Raw genomic sequence first — 13,011 nt, 5'->3', positions numbered from 1 at the left:
AGGCTGAAGACAGGCTTACAAGCTTTCTGTAATCATGTTTCCCAATATTCTTTTCTATCCCACTCAAGTGTCTATTTTACAATAATAGGCAAGGGAAACCAATATTAATTAGATAGTTACAGCTTTCATTTTTGAAGAGCCATTTGATACCAGAGATCTGGTATGTAGAGCACCTGACTGAGAAAATAAAGACCACCATTCAGAGGGGTCTTGTGCTCAGAAATGAGATCTGCAGTGAAAATTATACCGCTGACTTCATTTGTCAGCTTTATTCAGAAGGAAAAGGGGTGTTTGATTTCAGGAAGAATGTGCTGGGTTACATGCAGCAGGGTGAAGTACCTTCTCTCTTGATAGAAACTGGAACAAACTTTCTGCCAAATCTCTGCAGTGGATTACTATGAAACTGAAGGAATCTCGAGGAACAGGAAAAAAGTCTGTAACTAATGATTCAGCCTGTGTGCTGGGAATGAGCAAAAGAAATCTAATTTTTCAACCAGTGGCAGACCTAAAGAAGGACACAGATTTCGAGCACTGAATTCCCAAAGAAGAATGGTCGTTGAAAATCCGGCCTATAGTGAAAATTTTGGCTAAGTACAAAGCAAGCTATGAGCTTTCTAATTCTGGCCAATTTAGACATGTGCATCACCATCCTCACGAGGAATCTGCAGGGATTTGAGCACCTCTATGTTCTGACACCAGAGTTATACTGAATGTCTAGTGATGTTTTCGAACTTAACATTCACTGACCTTTTTTTGGTAACATTTAAGTTATTTATCAGCACTTTATGCAAGTACTATTAGCCACATATTATTGACATTAATACCTAACTAGAAGCACCAGTCACCAATAGCATCTGTAATCTGATAGTTATTAAAAATAAAATATTGCATATATGGCACTCACCTCACCCTAACAAAAAGAAAATACGTTTTGGTTTGGGTCAGGTGCACCTTAGTCCTAAAACTAATATCTTTGTTTGGGGACATTTTAAAGTCTCGTGAAGCAGATTTGCAATATTTGTTTGAATTCTTGAATGTTGCTTCCATGAGTGTTGACTGAGGATCCAAGCAAAATGAAATCTTTGACAACTTCAGTATTTTCTTCATTTATCTTGTTGTAATTTATTGGTCCACTGGTGAGGATTTTTGTTTTCTTTATATTGAGGTGTAGTACATACTAAAGGTTGTGGTCTTTGATGTTCATTAGTAATTTTTTTATGTCCACTTTGCTTCCAACAAGCAAGGTTGTATCATTTGCATATTGCAAGCTGTTCATGAGTCTTCCTCCAATCCTGACTCTACCTTCTTCTGCAAATGATGCAGTTTCTTGGATATTTGCTAAGCATACAGATTGAAAAAAGTATGGTGGAAGATACAATCCTGACACACACCTTTCCTAATTTTAATCCATTCAGTGTTCCCTTCTTTTGTTTGAGCAATTGCCTCTTGGTCTATGTACACGTTCTTCATGAGCACAATTAAGTGTTCTGGAATACCCATTCTCTGCAACGTTACCCATACTTTGTCATGAGTCACACAATTGTAAGCCTATACATAGTCAATAAAGCACAAATAAACATCTTTACGGTACTCTCTGCTTGTAGCAAGCTCCAGCTAACATCAGCACTGATATCCCCATTACATGTTCTCTTCTGAATGTGGCTTGAATTTCTAACAGTTCCCTGTTGATATACTGTTGCAGCCATTTAAAAATTATCATCAGTATCGTTTTACTGGCATGCAATATTACTAAAATGATTCCCTAATTTTCATATGATGTTACATAAATTTTCTTTTGAATGGGCACAGATATGGATGTCTTTCAATTGGTTGGCCAGGTAACTGTCATCCAAATTCCTTGATATAGACATGTGAGTACCTCCAATGCTGTATCAGTGTGTTGAAAGTTTTCAATTCATATTCTGTCAATTCCTAGAATTTTTTTCTTTTTACCAATGCCTTCAGTATAGCTTGGACTTCTTTCTTTAGTACCATTGGTTCTTGATCATTTGCTACCTATTGAAATAGTTGAACATCAAGCATTTCTTTTTGATACAGTGACTGTTTATTCCATCCATTTTCTTTTTTTTTAAACTTTTTATTGTGAATTGAGTGAAACGTTATGGAAAAGATCATCAGTTATACATTTAAAAATCATACACTTGGTTTCATCACAATGATTGCAATCCCCTCCATGTAACAACAGCTACCCCCTTCGTCTCTGTAGTTCCTATACATTCCATCCTCCTTCCTGTTCCTTCTTAACTTTGTCCATAAGTAAATGTTGCCCTTTTGATCTTGAATGATAGACCATTTCATGGTGAGGATACCTTACTAGTATTGTTGTCTCCCCCATGCCACTGCCCTCACCTGTATATCTATCTGTTGCTAGGTTGAAAATTGGGCCACAGTGGTGAACTTTGTTAAAGACATGAAGGATGGTCAAGGGTCATAGTCTTGGATTCCTCCAGTAGCTTTTTGACCAATAAACCCAGTCTTTTATATAATTTTGAGTTTTGTTCCACATTTTCTCCCACACTATCTGGGACCTCTAATGTGATCCCTTTCAGAGCAGGTGATAGTGGTAATGGGCACCATCTAGTTCTTCTGCTCTCAGAGTCTTGGTGACTGATGCTCACCCGATTCATTAGTCCATTGGACTAGTTGATTCTAAGCATCTTCAGTTTTCATCATTCTTCATTCTTCTGTACATGGAGAAGCCAATAGTTATTTCAAAGTTTTGATTATTGAACATTTTTGTACCAGGTACTGTTCTGGAGATTCAGAGGTAGTGGAAATGCATCCCTTGGCTTCAAAAATAAGCTCTGATCTATTAAATTATTTAGATTTTTTAAAGAGCCATAGAATCAAGAAATTAGCACTAGAAGGGACTGCAAACAGCTTCAAACCAGTGCTATGCAATATAAGCATCCCAAATGAGGTCTAAGGTTCCCTGCACACAGGTCAGGATCTGCTACATCAGGAGGAAAGTGTGTGTTACAAGGATTCTGCTTCATTTATCAGAATTCTACCCCAAAGTTTAATAGGACAAAGAAGGGGGCAAAGTCTGAACACTATAAAGTCCTAACACAAATCTTCCTCCTACATATATTCCAAATGCGCCCCCAAACTATGCTTACAATTGATGCCACATTTATACCTGATCCCAAAGCTCACTGGCCTAATGTCCTTCTTCCAGTCATATATTTATGGACTGTCATTCCCTTCACAAGATCATCCCCAAGTAATTGGTGGAGCAGTGCGAGAGGGGAGACGTCTCATGTGTTGAGTGCTCCCTCTTGCGGCTATTCAGGCCATTGCTGCTGTACCAGGCCTGCTGTCCCTTGCCTTAGGTCCCTTTCAACCCAGTGCCCAGTTCCCAGGATACTAACTTGGGTTACTGCTCTGTCCATAGCTCTAAAGTGTCATGTCAGGGCCCATTAGACCAGTGGATTTCAGACTTTTTGGCTGAAGCTTCTATAAGAAATACATTTTACATAATAATCCAGCATACACCTACATACAGTCCCACACATGTTTCTCAAAACAGTTGCACTTATTATTTGTAAGAAATATTGATGTTTACTATTTTTTTCTGTTTCCTTCTCTCTTTCATATTGGTTATGATCAGTTAAATTAATTGTGTGATCCACTGCTGAAGCACAAGCCCTGGTTTATAACTCACTGCCTAGGAGCACTGCCCATCTCTACCCTTGTCATTTATAGGGTAATGCTCTTTCTGCTTCTTATAAGCCCCTAGTAGGCTACAGGCAACATTCCCTGCTTCCTCTGTCTTCTCATGCTCCCTCCAACTCTCCAGACAAAAGCTGTATTTTTTCACCATACTTATTCAATCTGTATGCTGAGCAAATACATGGATTACATGAAGAAGAACGTGGCATCAGGATTGGAAGTAAACTCATTAATAACCTGTAACAATTAGATGCTACAACCTTGCTTGTTTGAGGACTTGAAGTACTTACTTACTGATGAAGCTTAAAGATCACAGCCTTCAGTATGAATTGTACCCCAATGTAAAGAAAACAAAAATCCTCACAACTGGATCAATAATTAGCATCATGATAAAGGAAGAAAAGTTTAAAGTTGTCAAAGAGTTCATATTGCTTGGATCCACAAGAAACACTTATAGAAGCAGCAGCTAAGAAATCAAGCCACATATTGTACTGGGCAAATTTGCTGCACAAGACCTCTCTAAAGTGTCTAAGAGCAAAGATGTCAGTTTGAAGATTAAGGTGTGCCTGACCCAAGCCATGGTATTTTTAATAACCTCTTATGCATATGATACTTGGACAATGAATAAAGAAGACATTGAAGAATTGATGCATTTGAGTTATAGTGTTGGAGAAGAAGAATGAAAGTACCATGGACTGTCAGAAGAACAAACAAATCTGTATTGGAACAAGACAACAGAATGCTCCTTGAAAGCCAGTATGATGAGAGTTTGTCTCTCATAGTTTGGATACGTTATCAGGAGGAGTCAGTCCCTGGAGAAGGATATCATGCTTTCATGCTTGGTAAAGTCAGCAGAAAAAGAGGAAGACTCCCACCCCCACCCCCCAGTGAGATGAATTGGCTCAGTGTTAGCAAAAATGGGATGATGCATAATAACATGGGCAGGACTAGGCAGTGTTTTATTCTGTTGTGCATAGGGTTGATATGAGTTGGAACTGACTTGACGACAACAACAATAATTTACTCTCACCTCTGAGTATTCTGGCAGGTATACCTGGATCTGTTAAATCTCAAATGTGGACATGGTAGAATTATTTTCCCAGGGATTCCTCAATTCCCCTGAATATCAGTTGTTGAAATGAGACCAGGCTTCAAGTGACAGTGGGAATGGTGGGTTGAATATGATAATAGAAGCTCATAGGAGTGTAATGATTTGTCCAATGCCGGAGGGTAAATTAACATGTGGATGTTTCTATGAAAGCTAGTAATACACATATGCAACATTTTGTGGGTTTTCACCATGTATAGGCATTGGACTGCTATCACAAATATGGGAGTTCTAAACCACAAGTTGCCTCACGGGAGAAAATGAGATTATCTGCTCCCATAAATACTTTCAGTCTCAGAAACCCTATATTGGATCACTATGAGTCAGAATCAAATCAATGGCAGTAAGTTTGTTTATATAAATGTCTTCTTTGGTTAAGTGTCTGTTCATGTCCTCTGGCCATTTTTTAACTGGATTATTTGTCTTTTACTTGGTGAGGTATTGAAGTTTTCTGTGAATTTTAGAGATCAGTCCCTTATCTGATATGTCACTACCAAAAATTTTTTCCCAGTCCATGGATTAGTTTTCTACTCTTTTTGGTGAAATATTTTAGTACACATTGCTGTTAAGTGCTGTGGCCTTGTTCCCATTCATAGTGACCCTGTATAGAGTTTCCAAGGCTTTAAATTTTTGTGGAAACAGAAAACCTCACCTTTCTCCTGAGGAGCAACTGGCAGACCTTGTGGTTTGCAGTCTAGTGCTTATCGTATGGAGCCACCTTTGTAGAAAAGCCTTGGAAATCATATGGTGCTGTCAGTGGAAATCAACTTATGGAAATAGTTTTTATAGTATTATAAAAAATATGCTGTCTAATCCAACCAAAAGGAACTCTGGGGGCTACTAAGAGAAAGACAAGCAACCTGCAAGGTACTCCTCAATACCAAAAGACTTGGTAACCTGTTCCCATAAAGATTACAACCTAGGAGAGTCTATGGGGAAACGCTGCTCAGTCTTATAGTGTCACTACACATAACAACAACAGATATAAACAATCAATCACCTTCGATTCTGACTCATGACAATCCCATGTGTGCCAGAGTAGAACTGTAGTCCACAGGGTTTTCAATGGCTGATCACCAGACCTTTCTTCCAAGGTGCCTGTGGATGGGCTAGAACCTCCAACCTTTCTGTTAGCAGTGGAGCACATTAATTTTTTGCACCACCCAGGGACTCCACTCTCTAGCTAGATGAGATCAAATCTCAATTCTGTAGGCACATTTTGCATATATTTTATTTTCAATTTTGTTTATATTACCATCTGTTTTACTTGCTAAAGAAAAATAACTGCTGCCTTCATTTTATCTTAGCTCTGCACTTCCTAGTCATCAAAACTTTCTGATAAATTAATGAACAATGCTATGCCCTGGGCAGAGAAACCATACCCTTGGCTAAGTAACATTTGACAGCAGGAGTTGTAGGGAAACAGATGTCAGCAATGGATTCCTAACAAAAGGACTAGTTCAGGAGGAAAGTGGTGTGCTTAGGCCCAAGGAGGAGTCCTGGTGTGGCACTATACTAGCAGGGGCGGAGAACGTCTGGTCCTCATATGTCCTGCAAAATCATTTGGTCTGTCCCTGCCCAGGCAACTACAGTCCCAGCCATCACATTTGGGGTGAGTGAATTAAATGCTTGACCAAATAAAGCAGGCTAATTTTAAAAGTTGATAATTTTGTATGATCGGTGAATGATGTTATAAAAATCAAAATGGCCCTTGGCAGAGAAAAGGTTAGCCACCACTGCATTATAGGATAGGAACTAGACTGCTAAATGCAAGGTGGGGGAGTCCAACCCAGCAGCCACTCCTTGGAAATACCACACAGGGTCTCTGAGTTGGAACACTCAAGTCGACGGCACTTGACAACAACAACAACAACAACAAGGCCTAAAGAGAGGTGGGATGGGCTCTAGTCAGAACAGAGATTTTGTGACCATGCAGAGTCATGTATGTATTCCATGCCATAGTCCTCACTTTCTTGTGAAAAAGAAGTCTGACCAATGATATCAAAGTTAAGCAGAAGTCATATGTGATGACTTTCGAGAAGCTTCCCTAAGGGACAGTGTTTGTGTTATCTATCACTATTAAACAAATCATCCCAGAATTTAGTGCCATTCAACAATGTTGTTGTTGTTGTTGTTATGTGCCATGGAGTTGGTTCCGACTCATAGTGACCCTGTACAGGGTTTCCGAGGCTATAAATCTTTATGGGAGCAGAACGCCTCATCTTTCTCCTGCAAAACAGCTGGTGGTTTCGAACTGCTGACCCTGAGGTTCGTAGCCCGATTCGTAACCACTATGATACCAGAGTAATGGTAGCCATTTTATTATCCCTCATGAATTTATTATTTCTCCAAACTTGTTTCATAACTTCTGCATAGCTTCTATTCCATTGATCAGAACTTAAATCACATAGTCACACCTAGCCATAGACAAGTAGTTTATTTTGTGAGATCATGCCCAGTTAAAATGCTATTACTATGGAAAGAGGAAGCCATGAGTATTAGAAGACAATTAGTGGTCTGTCATGCTTGGTAAAGTAGCGGACCAAGAAAAAGAGGAAGATCCCAATGAGGTGGATTGATACAATGAGAGCAACAATGAGTTCAACAACTGTGAGGGTGGCTCAAGACCAGACAGTGTTTTGTTCTGATACGCATAGGAGCAGACTGACAGCACCTAACAACAACAATCAGTGATTGGCCACAACTAGAAAATCACTCTTTAAATCTCCAGAGAGATATAAAACAATGTCCGGTTGTTGTTAAGTGCTATTGACTTGACTCTGACTCATGATGACCCTATATAGTGTTTCTGAGCAGCTGGTGGGTTTGAACTGCTGACCTTGCTGTTAGCAGTCTGGTGCTTATCCTACAATACCATGCGAGGACTCCAAACAATGTGTTAGTACTTTTTGAAATGTTAGTTAACGCTCACTAGATACATCTGTGTCTATTCAGATTTTGTTATTTATTTCTAACCATCTTCTTCTGGTGAATATCTAAATTCATGGATGGGAGTAAATATAAATGCAAATTAAAGCTAGTAACTTCAGGTACAAGATGACCTCAGCCCTTGCACCTACCGTCCAAACCTTTCAAATATGCCAAGCTCCCCATTGGCATAATTAAAGAAAAGTAAAATAGGAAGAGATCTACATTTCTGGGAAACCAGTCAGTTAGTAGTTACATTTCTGAAATGTTGAGAAATGTATGCATGATACAATGGCACTCCTGATTGGATTGAATGTGAGTCTCAATATGCAGAAAATAACACTTTCCCTGACCCTAGGAGAAGACCAGATCTGGAGCTGAGAGGAGGAAAAAGAGTCTATGGGGACAAATCTCAATTCTACCCCAAGACCTGCACCAGGTCCCCACATGGGAAGCATAGACTGACTGCATTCATTTTCAGATTAAACCAAGTATGAAATGAATACCAAGGAGATACTGCCAACATCAGCTCCCATTAAAGTATCCAAGTCAGTCAACAGGAGGAGCAATACTCCTATGACTTTGATCTGCCACAACCATGGAAAAGGAAAAATTGCCACATTCCCACTGAATAGCTGTGTCTGAGTGAGGCTTTCTCCACACCATCCCCTTTACAACGAGACTGGTAAAGAAAACTGTGGGACAATGAGATATTTTCCTTCTCTCTTTGTTTTGAGACCAAATAAATTGAAGAGACACTGTAGAGTCTCTGATAGAACTTCCCCAGTTCTCACTGTAAAACTCAACAGAGAAGGCACATAACTCATATGAAAAAAAAAAAAATGTAGTTCAGATCAGTGAAAACAAACTGAAGAGTCAGAGTCAATAGCCCCCTCTCTTCTATGGGCAAAGTTACTACAAGAAACAAGAAATCAAAAGAAAAAAAAAAAAATGTAGTTCAGATCAGTGAAAACAAACTGAAGAGTCAGAGTCAATAGCCCCTTCTCTTCTATGGGCAAAGTTACTACAAAGAAACAAGAAATCAAAAGAAAATAAAAACTCCAGTTCTTGTTAGGTGCCTTCGAGTCAGTACCGAATCATAGTGACCTTATGCACAGCAGAACAAAACACTGTCCAATCCTGTGCCAACCTCACTATTGCTGCCATGCTTGAGCCCATTAATGCTGCTACTTTGCCAATTCATCTTGCTAGGGGTCTTCCTCTTTTTATCTGACCCTCCACCTTACCAAACAACAAGATCCTTCTCCAGAGACTGGTCCCTGCTGACAATATGTCCGAAGTATGAGACAAAGTTTAGCCATCCTGGCCTCCAAGGAGCACTCTGGCTGTACTTCTTCCAACACAGATCTGTTGGTTCTTTTGGCAGCCCATGGCACTTTCAATATTCTCCTCTAACACCATAACTCAAAAGCATCAATTCTTCTAGGACCTCTCTAACTTGTGTTCTCCACAAGATGTGTGAGGATCTTGCAATCATTGTGTTGAAACAAAGTTTATAATCTGTTGGATGTGGGACTGATGTTCTGTTCTGCATTCCTTCACTCAGTTCAAAATAAAAAGTTAGAAAATAAATAAGTAAACTGGCAATTCAATGGAAAAACAAAACGAAACTATTAAATTTTGTCCTAGATTGAATTGTGTTCCCTACCACCACCACCCCAAACATCTATCAACTGGACTGCACCATGATTGTCAGTGGTTTCACGGTTACATGATGATCCCTCATGATGCGATCTGATGTGACAAACCAATAGGAGGATTAAGGGTGGGATGCTCCATCCTTGGAGTCCTGGTGTGACTCTGCAGGATGAGCACTGGACCACAAGGTTGGTTTGAACCGCAAGGTCAGCACTTCAAACTTACCAGCCACTCCTCGGAAACCTTATACAGGGTCACTATGAGTTGGAACTAACTGAATGGCACTTAACAACAACAATATCAGAACCCTTAATCCCACCATCACCTTGATGTGATGTACGGGAGACACCCAAGGGTGTGGCATGCAAAACTTTTTATCTGACAAGAGATAAAAGGAGAGAGATGTGAGCAGAGAAAGAGGGACCCACTACTACCGAGAAAAAAGAGTCAGGAATACTGTGTCTTTTGGATCTGGCTCCCTGCACTGCAAAGCTCCTGGAACCAGGGAACAAGTGATGCCAAGACACATAGAGATCTCCAAGGAATTCTGGGCTTATAGATGCTGCAAGGAGACAAGAATATTTCCCCAGAGCTGATGCTCTGATTTTGTACTCTAGCCACTTAAACTGTAAAATAATAAATTTCTGTTAAAGTCACCCATTTGTGGTGTTTCTTTTATAGTGACACAAGACAACTAAGACAGATTGATATAAAAAAAAATTTCCTTGCCAAAATAAATTACAAAAGATACTGAAATAATGGCTACCAGGTTTTGACGCACACACACAAGTTTGTGGTCATAGAATATATTAGTTAGCCAAGATATATTTTATGGGTGAAAGCAACAGAAAGCCTTTCTCAAACAGACATTCCACCAACCTAGCCTCCCCAAAAATATTACTCTCATAAGTATTTCCACTGAAAGAAAGAGCATAAATAAAAATAAAGAATTCATGGGTGAAGTAAGTAGAAAATGGTGAGCATAAAGAAAACTATAGAAAGCAGAGTTGATTTATTTTTCATATTATTACATATAATGTTTACATGTGATATAACTCTTGAAAACGAATGCGTGAGCTATAAAGTGTATCATTAATTTAGCTACAAAATGCTTGATTATTCTACCAAAATGGGAAATTCAGGACGCTGAGGGAAAAGATGTTAAGTTAGTCACCATTTACCAGAAGATTGAATAACTAATACAACTCCTTTGAAAAGATATCAACATATGTGTGTAAATATATTGTCTAAAAATGTTACAATGGAGAACACACATTTGTTGGCAGTTGACTGCTAAGGGACAGGTTGTTGGTTTGATTCCATTGGCTGCTCCACAGGAGAAAGACGTCGCAGATTTGGAAACAATATGAAGCAGTTCTCCTCTGTCCTATAGGGATTGCTATGATCCCGAATTGGGTTTGGTTGTTGGGTTTTTCGGTTTTGTTTTTTGAGTATAACTTTGCATAGGAAAAATGATTTTTAATGTGATTTAAAATTGTAAATGGTTAAGAATCATTGCGGAAAAATATGCACATACGTAGTGTTTTCCTTCTTAATTTCTAAATCAGCTGCAAATATATTTTATTTTATCTCAAGATTTAGAAACATACTTTTTAAATTTCCAGATACTTGGATTTTCTTTATTTTGACCAACCTTTTGGTTTTAATTTCTCATTTAAATATATTATAGTCAATTTTTTCCTGCATAATTTTTGCTTTATTATTTAAACTTAATAGTAAACTTATTGAGTGTCCCCCACCTCCCAAGGACACTGGGATTAGTAAGATATCACCACTTTGTCAATGTCCCCCAGTCAAAGACCACCTGGAATATACCTGTAGCTGAACCAAGTTGGGTTTTTCAATTCATTACAATAAGGAAGGATGCAACTGGGAGCAATGTAGTCTCTCAGTAATAGAGTACTTAACAAGGGCTGACTTATGATAATTGCATCCATCAAGAAAGACCAATTGCTAAGAAAAGACATCATGTTTGTTAATGTAAAGGGTCAGTGATAAAAAGGGAGACCCTTATTAACCTGGATTGACACAGAGGCTGAAACAATGGACTCAAACACGATAACAATCATAAAGATGGCACACACAAGACATTTTGTTCTGTGATACCTAAGTGATATTTAAGGTTTTGCATCAGCTTGACTGAGTAAGGATTCTCAGTAGTTCGGCAGCTGAGATGTAATTAGCTCTATGATGAGGTCTGTTAGGAGAAGCCAATCAACTAAAAGGACATATCCTTGGGGCTATGGTCTGCATCCAATATATTGAACACTCAGGCAGAACTTGCTTGCTTTCTTGGGATCTTGCATCTGACTCATCCTCCAAACTCTGGTTCTTGGGACTTGAGCCAGTGACCTGCTCTATTTTCCGCTGATCTTCAGAGTTGTTAGCAGCCTGCCTTTTTACCTGCCAAACCTGCCTGCCTGCCTTCTGACCTTGGTTTATCAGTCCTGTAACTACATGAATCAGAAAACTCCAGTCAGACAGCTAACCCTCGGACTTGGAACTAACCACCTCTACAACTGTGTGTACCATTTCCTTGATGTAAACCTCTCTGTTGTTGTTCAGTGCCATAGAGATGGTTCTAACTCATAGCTGCTCTGTATAGGATTTACAAGGCTGAAAATCTTTGCCTCACCCCACTTTTACAGAGTAGCTGGTTGTCTTGAACCACCAAAACCTTTCTATATGTTTACATATGCTTAGGCTTATATAAGCCTAAGACACTGAGGTTGGCATGAGTTGAAGCTGACTTGATAGCAACAAGAACAAAATGTTTAGGCTTGCGTTAGGTGATTTGGGGGAAGATTCATATAAGTGGAATTTTGCTCCAGATTGGATGCTGTAAAAAGCAGGAATAATTCTTTGAATGAGTATCTTAATTTTTATCTAGAGGATGAGAAGAGAACAAGGTTAAAACTATAATTGGTAAAGTAGCAGTCACCTATATTGGCTTAGATAAGGGCTGGTTAGTCAACTGTGTCTTTGTACACAGTTCATGTTTCTACTTGTGTTCACACATGACAATGTTGTGATTTCATTGATCTTCATCATCCCAGAGTGATCTTTTCTAATGCCGATGCTCTATGGAACTACTGATGCTCAACAGAACACCACAGGCCAAATGCCAGTGCCAGGCCAGGACCTGGATGTCAGGAGCTTCTTTCTCTTTCACATTGTTCATATGTACACTTTGATACCACCACTCTTTTGTCAGTTTGTTGTGCTGTGGTGGCTTGCATGCTGCTGTGATGCTGAAAGCTATGCCATTGGTATTGTAAATACAAGCAGGATGGCCTATGGTAGACAGGCTTCAGCGGAGCTTCAAGACTAAGACAAGCTAGGCAGAGGGAGAGGTAAACTACTTCTGATAGTTTACACACTGAAAACCTTATGAATGGAAGTAGAACATTGTTAGATATAGTGCCAGAAAATGAAAAGATTATTAATAGCAACAGAACATTATTAAATATAGTGCCAGAAGATAAGCCCTTAAAGTTGGAAAACACTCAAAATTCAATTAGGAAAGAGCTACCTCCTCAAAGTAGAACTGGTCATGACATAATTGGGCTAAACCTTCTGGGACATTCATTTGCTAATGAAGC

The 13,011-nt window shown here is 39.1% G+C and overlaps 1 pseudogene; it reads left to right on the top strand.

The window, feature by feature from the left end:
• The window catches only part of LOC102836245, a 4,071-nt pseudogene extending 3,395 nt beyond the window's left edge, over positions 1-676 (top strand).
• Positions 677-13,011: the final 12,335 nt, after the last annotated feature.

This window comes from Chrysochloris asiatica, unplaced genomic scaffold (genome assembly GCF_000296735.1).
Source record: "Chrysochloris asiatica unplaced genomic scaffold, ChrAsi1.0 scaffold00177, whole genome shotgun sequence".
Classification (NCBI taxonomy): Eukaryota; Metazoa; Chordata; class Mammalia; order Afrosoricida; family Chrysochloridae; genus Chrysochloris; species Chrysochloris asiatica.
Note: the sequence above shows the minus strand (reverse complement) of the source record. Positions and strands in the feature narration are given on the sequence as shown.